Genomic DNA, 20,683 nt, shown 5'->3' with positions numbered 1-20,683 from the left:
ATATGTAATAGACAAGACCTACTCCCTGCTCAGTGAACTGGACTCAACAGCCCCTATTCACCGCCCAAGAATATATCTGACGAGTAAGAGTCTTAAAACCTATGTATTGATCTCTCTCTGGAAGTGCATCAAGAGGGTGTAAAGCGGCATAAACACAGCAGTGAAAAGCAGCTAAACCCCATTATAAAAATAGATTACTTAAAAAAAACCCCATAAAACAAAGACAGTGAAAGAGAGAGAAATTCTTACAAAATCCGTTCAGGGGCTCTGATGCAACCTGGATTGACCATATCTAGACCCACAGCTGGATGAGACATGAGGCTGGACACTCTTGGGGCTGAGAGGATTGGTGAGCTTGGGTGAGCAAACGCAGACCCTTTAAAGTCCTACTGCGTGGTACCCATGCCGTGGGTCCCAAATCTCCAGGTTCAAGGGCATCTTCCTACATCGAAAACATGCGTGGGAAACCCAGAAGATGGTACACCGTGTGATCGGGAAAGGGTTCTCAAACGCACCTCATTTCTCCTCTCCTTGTGCTCGGGTTCGCCATTCCAGCCGCTCTACTAACAATCTCCCTACTTGGAGAATCTGCACCTTGAACCTCCTGTTTCGGACAGGTCGCAATTTGGCCTGAGGATGAACGGGAAGACGGGGAACCAATGAGAGACTAGCTCTAGGTGTTGGGACAGGCACAGGTCACTCTATTTTCCCATCAGGAAGAAGAATGAACCACAGGCTCAGCCTGCCCCCCGGAACCAGAATACGGCCTGAAGCAATCCTGCGCTTTGGCGGCCAGCTCCCAAAAAAGCGAGTTGACAAATGGAGCTCAGGGGCACTGCAACTCACAAACCTGCAGAGTTATAAATGATAACTCTCGTCCACAAATATATTGAGGGAAGGCAACGAAGAGGATTTGAAAGGAAGGCAGAATTGCAGGAAACAGGTTTCAGGAGGCAGAGTCGACTCGCCTTGAAAGCACATGAAAAGCGGCAAAGCGTTGACAATGATGCCCTTGGCCAAAAAGGGCGTATGCGTTTTTTCCTGAATATATTCAGGAAAAAACGCATACGCCCTTTTTGGCCAACCAGGCAAGCCCGAAAGGCAAATCAGCGCTACAAAGATGTCTCGCTTGCCATCGGTCAAAAGGGCCATGCTGAAAAAAGTGTAAAAACCAGAAATGCAGGACAGGCCATGGAGACATGGGAGCCTTGCTACGCTGATGGGCGGGCTGTAAATTGCCAGCAGCCACTCTGGAGAAGTGTACGGTGTGTCCTGAAACATGTAATAAGCACAGCTTAGAGAGCATAGGGCACTTCCACTCATGGGCGTATAAATCGGGAAACCTAAAAATCAACAAGACACAGGCACCCCAAAGTTTAGGGCTGCTCTGTTTCCAAGAACCTCCACTTCGGTACACCTTCAATATCCCAGGAAAGCGAAAAATGGATAAAGAAGTTGTGGTACTTAGGCACAATGGAATATCACTCAGCCATGAAATCAATGTCATAAGGCTAGTAGCAGCAGGATGAGTGGATTTAGGTACGATGACTCTCAGTGAAATAAGTCACAGAGAAAAAGACACTTATCCTAAGATATCACTTATAGAGGGAATGTCAAAATCGCTACACTTGAACGGAATTACAAAACAGAACAGAGTCACACATTTAGAAAACACACTATGGCTGCTTAACGGGAAAGGTGAGGTGGGGTGATGCATAAAACAAGGGTTTGAAATTAGCTCAGATACCGTTCCACAAGCCAAATATGTAATAGACAAGACCTACTCCCTGCTCAGTGAACTGGACTCAACAGCCCCTATTCACCGCCCAAGAATATATCTGACGAGTAAGAGTCTTAAAACCTATGTATTGATCTCTCTCTGGAAGTGCATCAAGAGGGTGTAAAGCGGCATAAACACAGCAGTGAAAAGCAGCTAAACCCCATTATAAAAATAGATTACTTAAAAAAAACCCCATAAAACAAAGACAGTGAAAGAGAGAGAAATTCTTACAAAATCCGTTCAGGGGCTCTGATGCAACCTGGATTGACCATATCTAGACCCACAGCTGGATGAGACATGAGGCTGGACACTCTTGGGGCTGAGAGGATTGGTGAGCTTGGGTGAGCAAACGCAGACCCTTTAAAGTCCTACTGCGTGGTACCCATGCCGTGGGTCCCAAATCTCCAGGTTCAAGGGCATCTTCCTACATCGAAAACATGCGTGGGAAACCCAGAAGATGGTACACCGTGTGATCGGGAAAGGGTTCTCAAACGCACCTCATTTCTCCTCTCCTTGTGCTCGGGTTCGCCATTCCAGCCGCTCTACTAACAATCTCCCTACTTGGAGAATCTGCACCTTTAACCTCCTGTTTCGGACAGGTCGCAATTTGGCCTGAGGATGAACGGGAAGACGGGGAACCAATGAGAGACTAGCTCTAGGTGTTGGGACAGGCACAGGTCACTCTATTTTCCCATCAGGAAGAAGAATGAACCACAGGCTCAGCCTGCCCCCCGGAACCAGAATACGGCCTGAAGCAATCCTGCGCTTTGGCGGCCAGCTCCCAAAAAAGCGAGTTGACAAATGGAGCTCAAGGGCACTGCAATTCACAAACCTGCAGAGTTATAAATGATAACTCTCGTCCACAAATATATTGAGGGAAGGCAACGAAGAGGATTTGAAAACAAGGCAGAATTGCAGGAAACAGGTTTCAGGAGGCAGAGTCGACTCGCCTTGAAAGCACATGAAAAGCGGCAAAGCGTTGACAATGATGCCCTTGGCCAAAAGGGGCGTATGCGTTTTTTCCTGAATATATTCAGGAAAAAACGCATACGCCCCTTTTGGCCAACCAGGCAAGCCCGAAAGGCAAATCAGCGCTACAAAGAAGTCTCGCTTGCCATCGGTCAAAAGGGCCATGCTGAAAAAAGTGTAAAAACCAGAAATGCAGGACAGGCCATGGAGACATGGGAGCCTTGCTACGCTGATGGGCGGGCTGTAAATTGCCAGCAGCCACTCTGGAGAAGTGTACGGTGTGTCCTGAAACATGTAATAAGCACAGCTTAGAGAGCATAGGGCACTTCCACTCATGGGCGTATAAATCGGGAAACCTAAAAATCAACAAGACACAGGCACCCCAAAGTTTAGGGCTGCTCTGTTTCCAAGAACCTCCACTTCGGTACACCTTCAATATCCCAGGAAAGCGAAAAATGGATAAAGAAGTTGTGGTACTTAGGCACAATGGAATATCACTCAGCCATGAAATCAATGTCATAAGGCTAGTAGCAGCAGGATGAGTGGATTTAGGTACGATGACTCTCAGTGAAATAAGTCACAGAGAAAAAGACACTTATCCTAAGATATCACTTATAGAGGGAATGTCAAAATCGCTACACTTGAACTGAATTACAAAACAGAACAGAGTCACACATTTAGAAAACACACTATGGCTGCTTAACGGGAAAGGTGAGGTGGGGTGATGCATAAAACAAGGGTTTGAAATTAGCTCAGATACCGTTCCACAAGCCAAATATGTAATAGACAAGACCTACTCCCTGCTCAGTGAACTGGACTCAACAGCCCCTATTCACCGCCCAAGAATATATCTGACGAGTAAGAGTCTTAAAACCTATGTATTGATCTCTCTCTGGAAGTGCATCAAGAGGGTGTAAAGCGGCATAAACACAGCAGTGAAAAGCAGCTAAACCCCATTATAAAAATAGATTACTTAAAAAAAAACCCATAAAACAAAGACAGTGAAAGAGAGAGAAATTCTTACAAAATCCGTTCAGGGGCTCTGATGCAACCTGGATTGACCATATCTAGACCCACAGCTGGATGAGACATGAGGCTGGACACTCTTGGGGCTGAGAGGATTGGTGAGCTTGGGTGAGCAAACGCAGACCCTTTAAAGTCCTACTGCGTGGTACCCATGCCGTGGGTCCCAAATCTCCAGGTTCAAGGGCATCTTCCTACATCGAAAACATGCGTGGGAAACCCAGAAGATGGTACACCGTGTGATCGGGAAAGGGTTCTCAAACGCACCTCATTTCTCCTCTCCTTGTGCTCGGGTTCGCCATTCCAGCCGCTCTACTAACAATCTCCCTACTTGGAGAATCTGCACCTTTAACCTCCTGTTTCGGACAGGTCGCAATTTGGCCTGAGGATGAACGGGAAGACGGGGAACCAATGAGAGACTAGCTCTAGGTGTTGGGACAGGCACAGGTCACTCTATTTTCCCATCAGGAAGAAGAATGAACCACAGGCTCAGCCTGCCCCCCGGAACCAGAATACGGCCTGAAGCAATCCTGCGCTTTGGCGGCCAGCTCCCAAAAAAGCGAGTTGACAAATGGAGCTCAAGGGCACTGCAATTCACAAACCTGCAGAGTTATAAATGATAACTCTCGTCCACAAATATATTGAGGGAAGGCAACGAAGAGGATTTGAAAGCAAGGCAGAATTGCAGGAAACAGGTTTCAGGAGGCAGAGTCGACTCGCCTTGAAAGCACATGAAAAGCGGCAAAGCGTTGACAATGATGCCCTTGGCCAAAAGGGGCGTATGCGTTTTTTCCTGAATATATTCAGGAAAAAACGCATACGCCCCTTTTGGCCAACCAGGCAAGCCCGAAAGGCAAATCAGCGCTACAAAGAAGTCTCGCTTGCCATCGGTCAAAAGGGCCATGCTGAAAAAAGTGTAAAAACCAGAAATGCAGGACAGGCCATGGAGACATGGGAGCCTAGCTACGCTGATGGGCGGGCTGTAAATTGCCAGCAGCCACTCTGGAGAAGTGTACGGTGTGTCCTGAAACATGTAATAAGCACAGCTTAGAGAGCATAGGGCACTTCCACTCATGGGCGTATAAATCGGGAAACCTAAAAATCAACAAGACACAGGCACCCCAAAGTTTAGGGCTGCTCTGTTTCCAAGAACCTCCACTTCGGTACACCTTCAATATCCCAGGAAAGCGAAAAATGGATAAAGAAGTTGTGGTACTTAGGCACAATGGAATATCACTCAGCCATGAAATCAATGTCATAAGGCTAGTAGCAGCAGGATGAGTGGATTTAGGTACGATGACTCTCAGTGAAATAAGTCACAGAGAAAAAGACACTTATCCTAAGATATCACTTATAGAGGGAATGTCAAAATCGCTACACTTGAACTGAATTACAAAACAGAACAGAGTCACACATTTAGAAAACACACTATGGCTGCTTAACGGGAAAGGTGAGGTGGGGTGATGCATAAAACAAGGGTTTGAAATTAGCTCAGATACCGTTCCACAAGCCAAATATGTAATAGACAAGACCTACTCCCTGCTCAGTGAACTGGACTCAACAGCCCCTATTCACCGCCCAAGAATATATCTGACGAGTAAGAGTCTTAAAACCTATGTATTGATCTCTCTCTGGAAGTGCATCAAGAGGGTGTAAAGCGGCATAAACACAGCAGTGAAAAGCAGCTAAACCCCATTATAAAAATAGATTACTTAAAAAAAACCCCATAAAACAAAGACAGTGAAAGAGAGAGAAATTCTTACAAAATCCGTTCAGGGGCTCTGATGCAACCTGGATTGACCATATCTAGACCCACAGCTGGATGAGACATGAGGCTGGACACTCTTGGGGCTGAGAGGATTGGTGAGCTTGGGTGAGCAAACGCAGACCCTTTAAAGTCCTACTGCGTGGTACCCATGCCGTGGGTCCCAAATCTCCAGGTTCAAGGGCATCTTCCTACATCGAAAACATGCGTGGGAAACCCAGAAGATGGTACACCGTGTGATCGGGAAAGGGTTCTCAAACGCACCTCATTTCTCCTCTCCTTGTGCTCGGGTTCGCCATTCCAGCCGCTCTACTAACAATCTCCCTACTTGGAGAATCTGCACCTTTAACCTCCTGTTTCGGACAGGTCGCAATTTGGCCTGAGGATGAACGGGAAGACGGGGAACCAATGAGAGACTAGCTCTAGGTGTTGGGACAGGCACAGGTCACTCTATTTTCCCATCAGGAAGAAGAATGAACCACAGGCTCAGCCTGCCCCCCGGAACCAGAATACGGCCTGAAGCAATCCTGCGCTTTGGCGGCCAGCTCCCAAAAAAGCGAGTTGACAAATGGAGCTCAGGGGCACTGCAATTCACAAACCTGCAGAGTTATAAATGATAACTCTCGTCCACAAATATATTGAGGGAAGGCAACGAAGAGGATTTGAAAGCAAGGCAGAATTGCAGGAAACAGGTTTCAGGAGGCAGAGTCGACTCGCCTTGAAAGCACATGAAAAGCGGCAAAGCGTTGACAATGATGCCCTTGGCCAAAAGGGGCGTATGCGTTTTTTCCTGAATATATTCAGGAAAAAACGCATACGCCCCTTTTGGCCAACCAGGCAAGCCCGAAAGGCAAATCAGCGCTACAAAGAAGTCTCGCTTGCCATCGGTCAAAAGGGCCATGCTGAAAAAAGTGTAAAAACCAGAAATGCAGGACAGGCCATGGAGACATGGGAGCCTAGCTACGCTGATGGGCGGGCTGTAAATTGCCAGCAGCCACTCTGGAGAAGTGTACGGTGTGTCCTGAAACATGTAATAAGCACAGCTTAGAGAGCATAGGGCACTTCCACTCATGGGCGTATAAATCGGGAAACCTAAAAATCAACAAGACACAGGCACCCCAAAGTTTAGGGCTGCTCTGTTTCCAAGAACCTCCACTTCGGTACACCTTCAATATCCCAGGAAAGCGAAAAATGGATAAAGAAGTTGTGGTACTTAGGCACAATGGAATATCACTCAGCCATGAAATCAATGTCATAAGGCTAGTAGCAGCAGGATGAGTGGATTTAGGTACGATGACTCTCAGTGAAATAAGTCACAGAGAAAAAGACACTTATCCTAAGATATCACTTATAGAGGGAATGTCAAAATCGCTACACTTGAACTGAATTACAAAACAGAACAGAGTCACACATTTAGAAAACACACTATGGCTGCTTAACGGGAAAGGTGAGGTGGGGTGATGCATAAAACAAGGGTTTGAAATTAGCTCAGATACCGTTCCACAAGCCAAATATGTAATAGACAAGACCTACTCCCTGCTCAGTGAACTGGACTCAACAGCCCCTATTCACCGCCCAAGAATATATCTGACGAGTAAGAGTCTTAAAACCTATGTATTGATCTCTCTCTGGAAGTGCATCAAGAGGGTGTAAAGCGGCATAAACACAGCAGTGAAAAGCAGCTAAACCCCATTATAAAAATAGATTACTTAAAAAAAAACCCATAAAACAAAGACAGTGAAAGAGAGAGAAATTCTTACAAAATCCGTTCAGGGGCTCTGATGCAACCTGGATTGACCATATCTAGACCCACAGCTGGATGAGACATGAGGCTGGACACTCTTGGGGCTGAGAGGATTGGTGAGCTTGGGTGAGCAAACGCAGACCCTTTAAAGTCCTACTGCGTGGTACCCATGCCGTGGGTCCCAAATCTCCAGGTTCAAGGGCATCTTCCTACATCGAAAACATGCGTGGGAAACCCAGAAGATGGTACACCGTGTGATCGGGAAAGGGTTCTCAAACGCACCTCATTTCTCCTCTCCTTGTGCTCGGGTTCGCCATTCCAGCCGCTCTACTAACAATCTCCCTACTTGGAGAATCTGCACCTTTAACCTCCTGTTTCGGACAGGTCGCAATTTGGCCTGAGGATGAACGGGAAGACGGGGAACCAATGAGAGACTAGCTCTAGGTGTTGGGACAGGCACAGGTCACTCTATTTTCCCATCAGGAAGAAGAATGAACCACAGGCTCAGCCTGCCCCCCGGAACCAGAATACGGCCTGAAGCAATCCTGCGCTTTGGCGGCCAGCTCCCAAAAAAGCGAGTTGACAAATGGAGCTCAAGGGCACTGCAATTCACAAACCTGCAGAGTTATAAATGATAACTCTCGTCCACAAATATATTGAGGGAAGGCAACGAAGAGGATTTGAAAGCAAGGCAGAATTGCAGGAAACAGGTTTCAGGAGGCAGAGTCGACTCGCCTTGAAAGCACATGAAAAGCGGCAAAGCGTTGACAATGATGCCCTTGGCCAAAAGGGGCGTATGCGTTTTTTCCTGAATATATTCAGGAAAAAACGCATACGCCCCTTTTGGCCAACCAGGCAAGCCCGAAAGGCAAATCAGCGCTACAAAGAAGTCTCGCTTGCCATCGGTCAAAAGGGCCATGCTGAAAAAAGTGTAAAAACCAGAAATGCAGGACAGGCCATGGAGACATGGGAGCCTAGCTACGCTGATGGGCGGGCTGTAAATTGCCAGCAGCCACTCTGGAGAAGTGTACGGTGTGTCCTGAAACATGTAATAAGCACAGCTTAGAGAGCATAGGGCACTTCCACTCATGGGCGTATAAATCGGGAAACCTAAAAATCAACAAGACACAGGCACCCCAAAGTTTAGGGCTGCTCTGTTTCCAAGAACCTCCACTTCGGTACACCTTCAATATCCCAGGAAAGCGAAAAATGGATAAAGAAGTTGTGGTACTTAGGCACAATGGAATATCACTCAGCCATGAAATCAATGTCATAAGGCTAGTAGCAGCAGGATGAGTGGATTTAGGTACGATGACTCTCAGTGAAATAAGTCACAGAGAAAAAGACACTTATCCTAAGATATCACTTATAGAGGGAATGTCAAAATCGCTACACTTGAACTGAATTACAAAACAGAACAGAGTCACACATTTAGAAAACACACTATGGCTGCTTAACGGGAAAGGTGAGGTGGGGTGATGCATAAAACAAGGGTTTGAAATTAGCTCAGATACCGTTCCACAAGCCAAATATGTAATAGACAAGACCTACTCCCTGCTCAGTGAACTGGACTCAACAGCCCCTATTCACCGCCCAAGAATATATCTGACGAGTAAGAGTCTTAAAACCTATGTATTGATCTCTCTCTGGAAGTGCATCAAGAGGGTGTAAAGCGGCATAAACACAGCAGTGAAAAGCAGCTAAACCCCATTATAAAAATAGATTACTTAAAAAAAACCCCATAAAACAAAGACAGTGAAAGAGAGAGAAATTCTTACAAAATCCGTTCAGGGGCTCTGATGCAACCTGGATTGACCATATCTAGACCCACAGCTGGATGAGACATGAGGCTGGACACTCTTGGGGCTGAGAGGATTGGTGAGCTTGGGTGAGCAAACGCAGACCCTTTAAAGTCCTACTGCGTGGTACCCATGCCGTGGGTCCCAAATCTCCAGGTTCAAGGGCATCTTCCTACATCGAAAACATGCGTGGGAAACCCAGAAGATGGTACACCGTGTGATCGGGAAAGGGTTCTCAAACGCACCTCATTTCTCCTCTCCTTGTGCTCGGGTTCGCCATTCCAGCCGCTCTACTAACAATCTCCCTACTTGGAGAATCTGCACCTTTAACCTCCTGTTTCGGACAGGTCGCAATTTGGCCTGAGGATGAACGGGAAGACGGGGAACCAATGAGAGACTAGCTCTAGGTGTTGGGACAGGCACAGGTCACTCTATTTTCCCATCAGGAAGAAGAATGAACCACAGGCTCAGCCTGCCCCCCGGAACCAGAATACGGCCTGAAGCAATCCTGCGCTTTGGCGGCCAGCTCCCAAAAAAGCGAGTTGACAAATGGAGCTCAGGGGCACTGCAATTCACAAACCTGCAGAGTTATAAATGATAACTCTCGTCCACAAATATATTGAGGGAAGGCAACGAAGAGGATTTGAAAGCAAGGCAGAATTGCAGGAAACAGGTTTCAGGAGGCAGAGTCGACTCGCCTTGAAAGCACATGAAAAGCGGCAAAGCGTTGACAATGATGCCCTTGGCCAAAAGGGGCGTATGCGTTTTTTCCTGAATATATTCAGGAAAAAACGCATACGCCCCTTTTGGCCAACCAGGCAAGCCCGAAAGGCAAATCAGCGCTACAAAGAAGTCTCGCTTGCCATCGGTCAAAAGGGCCATGCTGAAAAAAGTGTAAAAACCAGAAATGCAGGACAGGCCATGGAGACATGGGAGCCTAGCTACGCTGATGGGCGGGCTGTAAATTGCCAGCAGCCACTCTGGAGAAGTGTACGGTGTGTCCTGAAACATGTAATAAGCACAGCTTAGAGAGCATAGGGCACTTCCACTCATGGGCGTATAAATCGGGAAACCTAAAAATCAACAAGACACAGGCACCCCAAAGTTTAGGGCTGCTCTGTTTCCAAGAACCTCCACTTCGGTACACCTTCAATATCCCAGGAAAGCGAAAAATGGATAAAGAAGTTGTGGTACTTAGGCACAATGGAATATCACTCAGCCATGAAATCAATGTCATAAGGCTAGTAGCAGCAGGATGAGTGGATTTAGGTACGATGACTCTCAGTGAAATAAGTCACAGAGAAAAAGACACTTATCCTAAGATATCACTTATAGAGGGAATGTCAAAATCGCTACACTTGAACTGAATTACAAAACAGAACAGAGTCACACATTTAGAAAACACACTATGGCTGCTTAACGGGAAAGGTGAGGTGGGGTGATGCATAAAACAAGGGTTTGAAATTAGCTCAGATACCGTTCCACAAGCCAAATATGTAATAGACAAGACCTACTCCCTGCTCAGTGAACTGGACTCAACAGCCCCTATTCACCGCCCAAGAATATATCTGACGAGTAAGAGTCTTAAAACCTATGTATTGATCTCTCTCTGGAAGTGCATCAAGAGGGTGTAAAGCGGCATAAACACAGCAGTGAAAAGCAGCTAAACCCCATTATAAAAATAGATTACTTAAAAAAAACCCCATAAAACAAAGACAGTGAAAGAGAGAGAAATTCTTACAAAATCCGTTCAGGGGCTCTGATGCAACCTGGATTGACCATATCTAGACCCACAGCTGGATGAGACATGAGGCTGGACACTCTTGGGGCTGAGAGGATTGGTGAGCTTGGGTGAGCAAACGCAGACCCTTTAAAGTCCTACTGCGTGGTACCCATGCCGTGGGTCCCAAATCTCCAGGTTCAAGGGCATCTTCCTACATCGAAAACATGCGTGGGAAACCCAGAAGATGGTACACCGTGTGATCGGGAAAGGGTTCTCAAACGCACCTCATTTCTCCTCTCCTTGTGCTCGGGTTCGCCATTCCAGCCACTCTACTAACAATCTCCCTACTTGGAGAATCTGCACCTTTAACCTCCTGTTTCGGACAGGTCGCAATTTGGCCTGAGGATGAACGGGAAGACGGGGAACCAATGAGAGACTAGCTCTAGGTGTTGGGACAGGCACAGGTCACTCTATTTTCCCATCAGGAAGAAGAATGAACCACAGGCTCAGCCTGCCCCCCGGAACCAGAATACGGCCTGAAGCAATCCTGCGCTTTGGCGGCCAGCTCCCAAAAAAGCGAGTTGACAAATGGAGCTCAAGGGCACTGCAATTCACAAACCTGCAGAGTTATAAATGATAACTCTCGTCCACAAATATATTGAGGGAAGGCAACGAAGAGGATTTGAAAGCAAGGCAGAATTGCAGGAAACAGGTTTCAGGAGGCAGAGTCGACTCGCCTTGAAAGCACATGAAAAGCGGCAAAGCGTTGACAATGATGCCCTTGGCCAAAAGGGGCGTATGCGTTTTTTCCTGAATATATTCAGGAAAAAACGCATACGCCCCTTTTGGCCAACCAGGCAAGCCCGAAAGGCAAATCAGCGCTACAAAGAAGTCTCGCTTGCCATCGGTCAAAAGGGCCATGCTGAAAAAAGTGTAAAAACCAGAAATGCAGGACAGGCCATGGAGACATGGGAGCCTTGCTACGCTGATGGGCGGGCTGTAAATTGCCAGCAGCCACTCTGGAGAAGTGTACGGTGTGTCCTGAAACATGTAATAAGCACAGCTTAGAGAGCATAGGGCACTTCCACTCATGGGCGTATAAATCGGGAAACCTAAAAATCAACAAGACACAGGCACCCCAAAGTTTAGGGCTGCTCTGTTTCCAAGAACCTCCACTTCGGTACACCTTCAATATCCCAGGAAAGCGAAAAATGGATAAAGAAGTTGTGGTACTTAGGCACAATGGAATATCACTCAGCCATGAAATCAATGTCATAAGGCTAGTAGCAGCAGGATGAGTGGATTTAGGTACGATGACTCTCAGTGAAATAAGTCACAGAGAAAAAGACACTTATCCTAAGATATCACTTATAGAGGGAATGTCAAAATCGCTACACTTGAACTGAATTACAAAACAGAACAGAGTCACACATTTAGAAAACACACTATGGCTGCTTAACGGGAAAGGTGAGGTGGGGTGATGCATAAAACAAGGGTTTGAAATTAGCTCAGATACCGTTCCACAAGCCAAATATGTAATAGACAAGACCTACTCCCTGCTCAGTGAACTGGACTCAACAGCCCCTATTCACCGCCCAAGAATATATCTGACGAGTAAGAGTCTTAAAACCTATGTATTGATCTCTCTCTGGAAGTGCATCAAGAGGGTGTAAAGCGGCATAAACACAGCAGTGAAAAGCAGCTAAACCCCATTATAAAAATAGATTACTTAAAAAAAACCCCATAAAACAAAGACAGTGAAAGAGAGAGAAATTCTTACAAAATCCGTTCAGGGGCTCTGATGCAACCTGGATTGACCATATCTAGACCCACAGCTGGATGAGACATGAGGCTGGACACTCTTGGGGCTGAGAGGATTGGTGAGCTTGGGTGAGCAAACGCAGACCCTTTAAAGTCCTACTGCGTGGTACCCATGCCGTGGGTCCCAAATCTCCAGGTTCAAGGGCATCTTCCTACATCGAAAACATGCGTGGGAAACCCAGAAGATGGTACACCGTGTGATCGGGAAAGGGTTCTCAAACGCACCTCATTTCTCCTCTCCTTGTGCTCGGGTTCGCCATTCCAGCCGCTCTACTAACAATCTCCCTACTTGGAGAATCTGCACCTTTAACCTCCTGTTTCGGACAGGTCGCAATTTGGCCTGAGGATGAACGGGAAGACGGGGAACCAATGAGAGACTAGCTCTAGGTGTTGGGACAGGCACAGGTCACTCTATTTTCCCATCAGGAAGAAGAATGAACCACAGGCTCAGCCTGCCCCCCGGAACCAGAATACGGCCTGAAGCAATCCTGCGCTTTGGCGGCCAGCTCCCAAAAAAGCGAGTTGACAAATGGAGCTCAAGGGCACTGCAATTCACAAACCTGCAGAGTTATAAATGATAACTCTCGTCCACAAATATATTGAGGGAAGGCAACGAAGAGGATTTGAAAGCAAGGCAGAATTGCAGGAAACAGGTTTCAGGAGGCAGAGTCGACTCGCCTTGAAAGCACATGAAAAGCGGCAAAGCGTTGACAATGATGCCCTTGGCCAAAAGGGGCGTATGCGTTTTTTCCTGAATATATTCAGGAAAAAACGCATACGCCCCTTTTGGCCAACCAGGCAAGCCCGAAAGGCAAATCAGCGCTACAAAGAAGTCTCGCTTGCCATCGGTCAAAAGGGCCATGCTGAAAAAAGTGTAAAAACCAGAAATGCAGGACAGGCCATGGAGACATGGGAGCCTTGCTACGCTGATGGGCGGGCTGTAAATTGCCAGCAGCCACTCTGGAGAAGTGTACGGTGTGTCCTGAAACATGTAATAAGCACAGCTTAGAGAGCATAGGGCACTTCCACTCATGGGCGTATAAATCGGGAAACCTAAAAATCAACAAGACACAGGCACCCCAAAGTTTAGGGCTGCTCTGTTTCCAAGAACCTCCACTTCGGTACACCTTCAATATCCCAGGAAAGCGAAAAATGGATAAAGAAGTTGTGGTACTTAGGCACAATGGAATATCACTCAGCCATGAAATCAATGTCATAAGGCTAGTAGCAGCAGGATGAGTGGATTTAGGTACGATGACTCTCAGTGAAATAAGTCACAGAGAAAAAGACACTTATCCTAAGATATCACTTATAGAGGGAATGTCAAAATCGCTACACTTGAACTGAATTACAAAACAGAACAGAGTCACACATTTAGAAAACACACTATGGCTGCTTAACGGGAAAGGTGAGGTGGGGTGATGCATAAAACAAGGGTTTGAAATTAGCTCAGATACCGTTCCACAAGCCAAATATGTAATAGACAAGACCTACTCCCTGCTCAGTGAACTGGACTCAACAGCCCCTATTCACCGCCCAAGAATATATCTGACGAGTAAGAGTCTTAAAACCTATGTATTGATCTCTCTCTGGAAGTGCATCAAGAGGGTGTAAAGCGGCATAAACACAGCAGTGAAAAGCAGCTAAACCCCATTATAAAAATAGATTACTTAAAAAAAACCCCATAAAACAAAGACAGTGAAAGAGAGAGAAATTCTTACAAAATCCGTTCAGGGGCTCTGATGCAACCTGGATTGACCATATCTAGACCCACAGCTGGATGAGACATGAGGCTGGACACTCTTGGGGCTGAGAGGATTGGTGAGCTTGGGTGAGCAAACGCAGACCCTTTAAAGTCCTACTGCGTGGTACCCATGCCGTGGGTCCCAAATCTCCAGGTTCAAGGGCATCTTCCTACATCGAAAACATGCGTGGGAAACCCAGAAGATGGTACACCGTGTGATCGGGAAAGGGTTCTCAAACGCACCTCATTTCTCCTCTCCTTGTGCTCGGGTTCGCCATTCCAGCCGCTCTACTAACAATCTCCCTACTTGGAGAATCTGCACCTTGAACCTCCTGTTTCGGACAGGTCGCAATTTGGCCTGAGGATGAACGGGAAGACGGGGAACCAATGAGAGACTAGCTCTAGGTGTTGGGACAGGCACAGGTCACTCTATTTTCCCATCAGGAAGAAGAATGAACCACAGGCTCAGCCTGCCCCCCGGAACCAGAATACGGCCTGAAGCAATCCTGCGCTTTGGCGGCCAGCTCCCAAAAAAGCGAGTTGACAAATGGAGCTCAGGGGCACTGCAATTCACAAACCTGCAGAGTTATAAATGATAACTCTCGTCCACAAATATATTGAGGGAAGGCAACGAAGAGGATTTGAAAGCAAGGCAGAATTGCAGGAAACAGGTTTCAGGAGGCAGAGTCGACTCGCCTTGAAAGCACATGAAAAGCGGCAAAGCGTTGACAATGATGCCCTTGGCCAAAAGGGGCGTATGCGTTTTTTCCTGAATATATTCAGGAAAAAACGCATACGCCCCTTTTGGCCAACCAGGCAAGCCCGAAAGGCAAATCAGCGCTACAAAGAAGTCTCGCTTGCCATCGGTCAAAAGGGCCATGCTGAAAAAAGTGTAAAAACCAGAAATGCAGGACAGGCCATGGAGACATGGGAGCCTTGCTACGCTGATGGGCGGGCTGTAAATTGCCAGCAGCCACTCTGGAGAAGTGTACGGTGTGTCCTGAAACATGTAATAAGCACAGCTTAGAGAGCATAGGGCACTTCCACTCATGGGCGTATAAATCGGGAAACCTAAAAATCAACAAGACACAGGCACCCCAAAGTTTAGGGCTGCTCTGTTTCCAAGAACCTCCACTTCGGTACACCTTCAATATCCCAGGAAAGCGAAAAATGGATAAAGAAGTTGTGGTACTTAGGCACAATGGAATATCACTCAGCCATGAAATCAATGTCATAAGGCTAGTAGCAGCAGGATGAGTGGATTTAGGTACGATGACTCTCAGTGAAATAAGTCACAGAGAAAAAGACACTTATCCTAAGATATCACTTATAGAGGGAATGTCAAAATCGCTACACTTGAACTGAATTACAAAACAGAACAGAGTCACACATTTAGAAAACACACTATGGCTGCTTAACGGGAAAGGTGAGGTGGGGTGATGCATAAAACAAGGGTTTGAAATTAGCTCAGATACCGTTCCACAAGCCAAATATGTAATAGACAAGACCTACTCCCTGCTCAGTGAACTGGACTCAACAGCCCCTATTCACCGCCCAAGAATATATCTGACGAGTAAGAGTCTTAAAACCTATGTATTGATCTCTCTCTGGAAGTGCATCAAGAGGGTGTAAAGCGGCATAAACACAGCAGTGAAAAGCAGCTAAACCCCATTATAAAAATAGATTACTTAAAAAAAACCCCATAAAACAAAGACAGTGAAAGAGAGAGAAATTCTTACAAAATCCGTTCAGGGGCTCTGATGCAACCTGGATTGACCATATCTAGACCCACAGCTGGATGAGACATGAGGCTGGACACTCTTGGGGCTGAGAGGATTGGTGAGCTTGGGTGAGCAAACGCAGACCCTTTAAAGTCCTACTGCGTGGTACCCATGCCGTGGGTCCCAAATCTCCAGGTTCAAGGGCATCTTCCTACATCGAAAACATGCGTGGGAAACCCAGAAGATGGTACACCGTGTGATCGGGAAAGGGTTCTCAAACGCACCTCATTTCTCCTCTCCTTGTGCTCGGGTTCGCCATTCCAGCCGCTCTACTAACAATCTCCCTACTTGGAGAATCTGCACCTTTAACCTCCTGTTTCGGACAGGTCGCAATTTGGCCTGAGGATGAACGGGAAGACGGGGAACCAATGAGAGACTAGCTCTAGGTGTTGGGACAGGCACAGGTCACTCTATTTTCCCATCAGGAAGAAGAATGAACCACAGGCTCAGCCTGCCCCCCGGAACCAGAATACGGCCTGAAGCAATCCTGCGCTTTGGCGGCCAGCTCCCAAAAAAGCGAGTTGACAAATGGAGCTCAGGGGCACTGCAATTCACAAACCTGCAGAGTTATAAATGATAACTCTCGTCCACAAATATATTGAGGGAAGGCAACGAAGAGGATTTGAAAGCAAGGCAGAATTGCAGGAAACAGGTTTCAGGAGGCAGAGTCGACTCGCCTTGAAAGCACATGAAAAGCGGCAAAGTGTTGACAATGATGCCCTTGGCCAAAAGGGGCGTATGCGTTTTTTCCTGAATATATTCAGGAAAAAACGCATACGCCCCTTTTGGCCAACCAGGCAAGCCCGAAAGGCAAATCAGCGCTACAAAGAAGTCTCGCTTGCCATCGGTCAAAAGGGCCATGCTGAAAAAAGTGTAAAAACCAGAAATGCAGGACAGGCCATGGAGACATGGGAGCCTTGCTACGCTGATGGGCGGGCTGTAAATTGCCAGCAGCCACTCTGGAGAAGTGTACGGTGTGTCCTGAAACATGTAATAAGCACAGCTTAGAGAGCATAGGGCACTTCCACTCATGGGCGTATAAATCGGGAAACCTAAAAATCAACAAGACACAGGCACCCCAAAGTTTAGGGCTGCTCTGTTTCTAAGAACCTCCACTTCGGTACACCTTCAATATCCCAGGAAAGCGAAAAATGGATAAAGAAGTTGTGGTACTTAGGCACAATGGAATATCACTCAGCCATGAAATCAATGTCATAAGGCTAGTAGCAGCAGGATGAGTGGATTTAGGTACGATGACTCTCAGTGAAATAAGTCACAGAGAAAAAGACACTTATCCTAAGATATCACTTATAGAGGGAATGTCAAAATCGCTACACTTGAACTGAATTACAAAACAGAACAGAGTCACACATTTAGAAAACACACTATGGCTGCTTAACGGGAAAGGTGAGGTGGGGTGATGCATAAAACAAGGGTTTGAAATTAGCTCAGATACCGTTCCACAAGCCAAATATGTAATAGACAAGACCTACTCCCTGCTCAGTGAACTGGACTCAACAGCCCCTATTCACCGCCCAAGAATATATCTGACGAGTAAGAGTCTTAAAACCTATGTATTGATCTCTCTCTGGAAGTGCATCAAGAGGGTGTAAAGCGGCATAAACACAGCAGTGAAAAGCAGCTAAACCCCATTATAAAAATAGATTACTTAAAAAAAACCCCATAAAACAAAGACAGTGAAAGAGAGAGAAATTCTTACAAAATCCGTTCAGGGGCTCTGATGCAACCTGGATTGACCATATCTAGACCCACAGCTGGATGAGACATGAGGCTGGACACTCTTGGGGCTGAGAGGATTGGTGAGCTTGGGTGAGCAAAAGCAGACCCTTTAAAGTCCTACTGCGTGGTACCCATGCCGTGGGTCCCAAATCTCCAGGTTCAAGGGCATCTTCCTACATCGAAAACATGCGTGGGAAACCCAGAAGATGGTACACCGTGTGATCGGGAAAGGGTTCTCAAACGCACCTCATTTCTCCTCTCCTTGTGCTCGGGTTCGCCATTCCAGCCGCTCTACTAACAATCTCCCTACTTGGAGAATCTGCACCTTTAAACTCCTGTTTCGGACAGGTCGCAATTTGGCCTGAGGATGAACGGGAAGACGGGGAACCAATGAGAGACTAGCTCTAGGTGTTGGGACAGGCACAGGTCACTCTATTTTCCCATCAGGAAGAAGAATGAACCACAGGCTCAGCCTGCCCCCCGGAACCAGAATACGGCCTGAAGCAATCCTGCGCTTTGGCGGCCAGCTCCCAAAAAAGCGAGTTGACAAATGGAGCTCAGGGGCACTGCAACTCACAAACCTGCAGAGTTATAAATGATAACTCTCGTCCACAAATATATTGAGGGAAGGCAACGAAGAGGATTTGAAAGCAAGGCAGAATTGCAGGAAACAGGTTTCAGGAGGCAGAGTCGACTCGCCTTGAAAGCACATGAAAAGCGGCAAAGTGTTGACAATGATGCCCTTGGCCAAAAGGGGCGTATGCGTTTTTTCCTGAATATATTCAGGAAAAAACGCATACGCCCCTTTTGGCCAACCAGGCAAGCCCGAAAGGCAAATCAGCGCTACAAAGAAGTCTCGCTTGCCATCGGTCAAAAGGGCCATGCTGAAAAAAGTGTAAAACCAGAAATGCAGGACAGGCCATGGAGACATGGGAGCCTTGCTACGCTGATGGGCGGGCTGTAAATTGCCAGCAGCCACTCTGGAGAAGTGTACGGTGTGTCCTGAAACATGTAATAAGCACAGCTTAGAGAGCATAGGGCACTTCCACTCATGGGCGTATAAATCGGGAAACCTAAAAATCAACAAGACACAGGCACCCCAAAGTTTAGGGCTGCTCTGTTTCCAAGAACCTCCACTTCGGTACACCTTCAATATCCCAGGAAAGCGAAAAATGGATAAAGAAGTTGTGGTACTTAGGCACAATGGAATATCACTCAGCCATGAAATCAATGTCATAAGGCTAGTAGCAGCAGGATGAGTGGATTTAGGTACGATGACTCTCAGTGAAATAAGTCACAGAGAAAAAGACACTTATCCTAAGATATCACTTATAGAGGGAATGTCAAAATCGCTACACTTGAACTGAATTACAAAACAGAACAGAGTCACACATTTAGAAAACACACTATGGCTGCTTAACGGGAAAGGTGAGGTGGGGTGATGCATAAAACAAGGGTTTGAAATTAGCTCAGATACCGTTCCACAAGCCAAATATGTAATAGACAAGACCTACTCCCTGCTCAGTGAACTGGACTCAACAGCCCCTATTCACCGCCCAAGAATATATCTGACGAGTAAGAGTCTTAAAACCTATGTATTGATCTCTCTCTGGAAGTGCATCAAGAGGGTGTAAAGCGGCATAAACACAGCAGTGAAAAGCAGCTAAACCCCATTATAAAAATAGATTACTTAAAAAAAACCCCATAAAACAAAGACAGTGAAAGAGAGAGAAATTCTTACAAAATCCGTTCAGGGGCTCTGATGCAACCTGGATTGACCATATCTAGACCCACAGCTGGATGAGACATGAGGCTGGACACTCTTGGGGCTGAGAGGATTGGTGAGCTTGGGTGAGCAAACGCAGACCCTTTAAAGTCCTACTGCGTGGTACCCATGCCGTGGGTCCCAAATCTCCAGGTTCAAGGGCATCTTCCTACATCGAAAACATGCGTGGGAAACCCAGAAGATGGTACACCGTGTGATCGGGAAAGGGTTCTCAAACGCACCTCATTTCTCCTCTCCTTGTGCTCGGGTTCGCCATTCCAGCCGCTCTACTAACAATCTCCCTACTTGGAGAATCTGCACCTTTAACCTCCTGTTTCGGACAGGTCGCAATTTGGCCTGAGGATGAACGGGAAGACGGGGAACCAATGAGAGACTAGCTCTAGGTGTTGGGACAGGCACAGGTCACTCTATTTTCCCATCAGGAAGAAGAATGAACCACAGGCTCAGCCTGCCCCCCGGAACCAGAATACGGCCTGAAGCAATCCTGCGCTTTGGCGGCCAGCTCCCAAAAAAGCGAGTTGACAAATGGAGCTCAGGGGCACTGCAATTCACAAACCTGCAGAGTTATAAATGATAACTCTCGTCCACAAATATATTGAGGGAAGGCAACGAAGAGGATTTGAAAGCAAGGCAGAATTGCAGGAAACAGGTTTCAGGAGGCAGAGTCGACTCGCCTTGAAAGCACATGAAAAGCGGCAAAGCGTTGACAATGATGCCCTTGGCCAAAAGGGGCGTATGCGTTTTTTCCTGAATATATTCAGGAAAAAACGCATACGCCCCTTTTGGCCAACCAGGCAAGCCCGAAAGGCAAATCAGCGCTACAAAGAAGTCTCGCTTGCCATCGGTCAAAAGGGCCATGCTGAAAAAAGTGTAAAAACCAGAAATGCAGGACAGGCCATGGAGACATGGGAGCCTTGCTACGCTGATGGGCGGGCTGTAAATTGCCAGCAGCCACTCTGGAGAAGTGTACGGTGTGTCCTGAAACATGTAATAAGCACAGCTTAGAGA

This window comes from Eubalaena glacialis, chromosome 7 (assembly GCF_028564815.1).
Source record: "Eubalaena glacialis isolate mEubGla1 chromosome 7, mEubGla1.1.hap2.+ XY, whole genome shotgun sequence".
In the NCBI taxonomy this organism is placed as follows: domain Eukaryota; kingdom Metazoa; phylum Chordata; class Mammalia; order Artiodactyla; family Balaenidae; genus Eubalaena; species Eubalaena glacialis.
Note: the sequence above shows the minus strand (reverse complement) of the source record.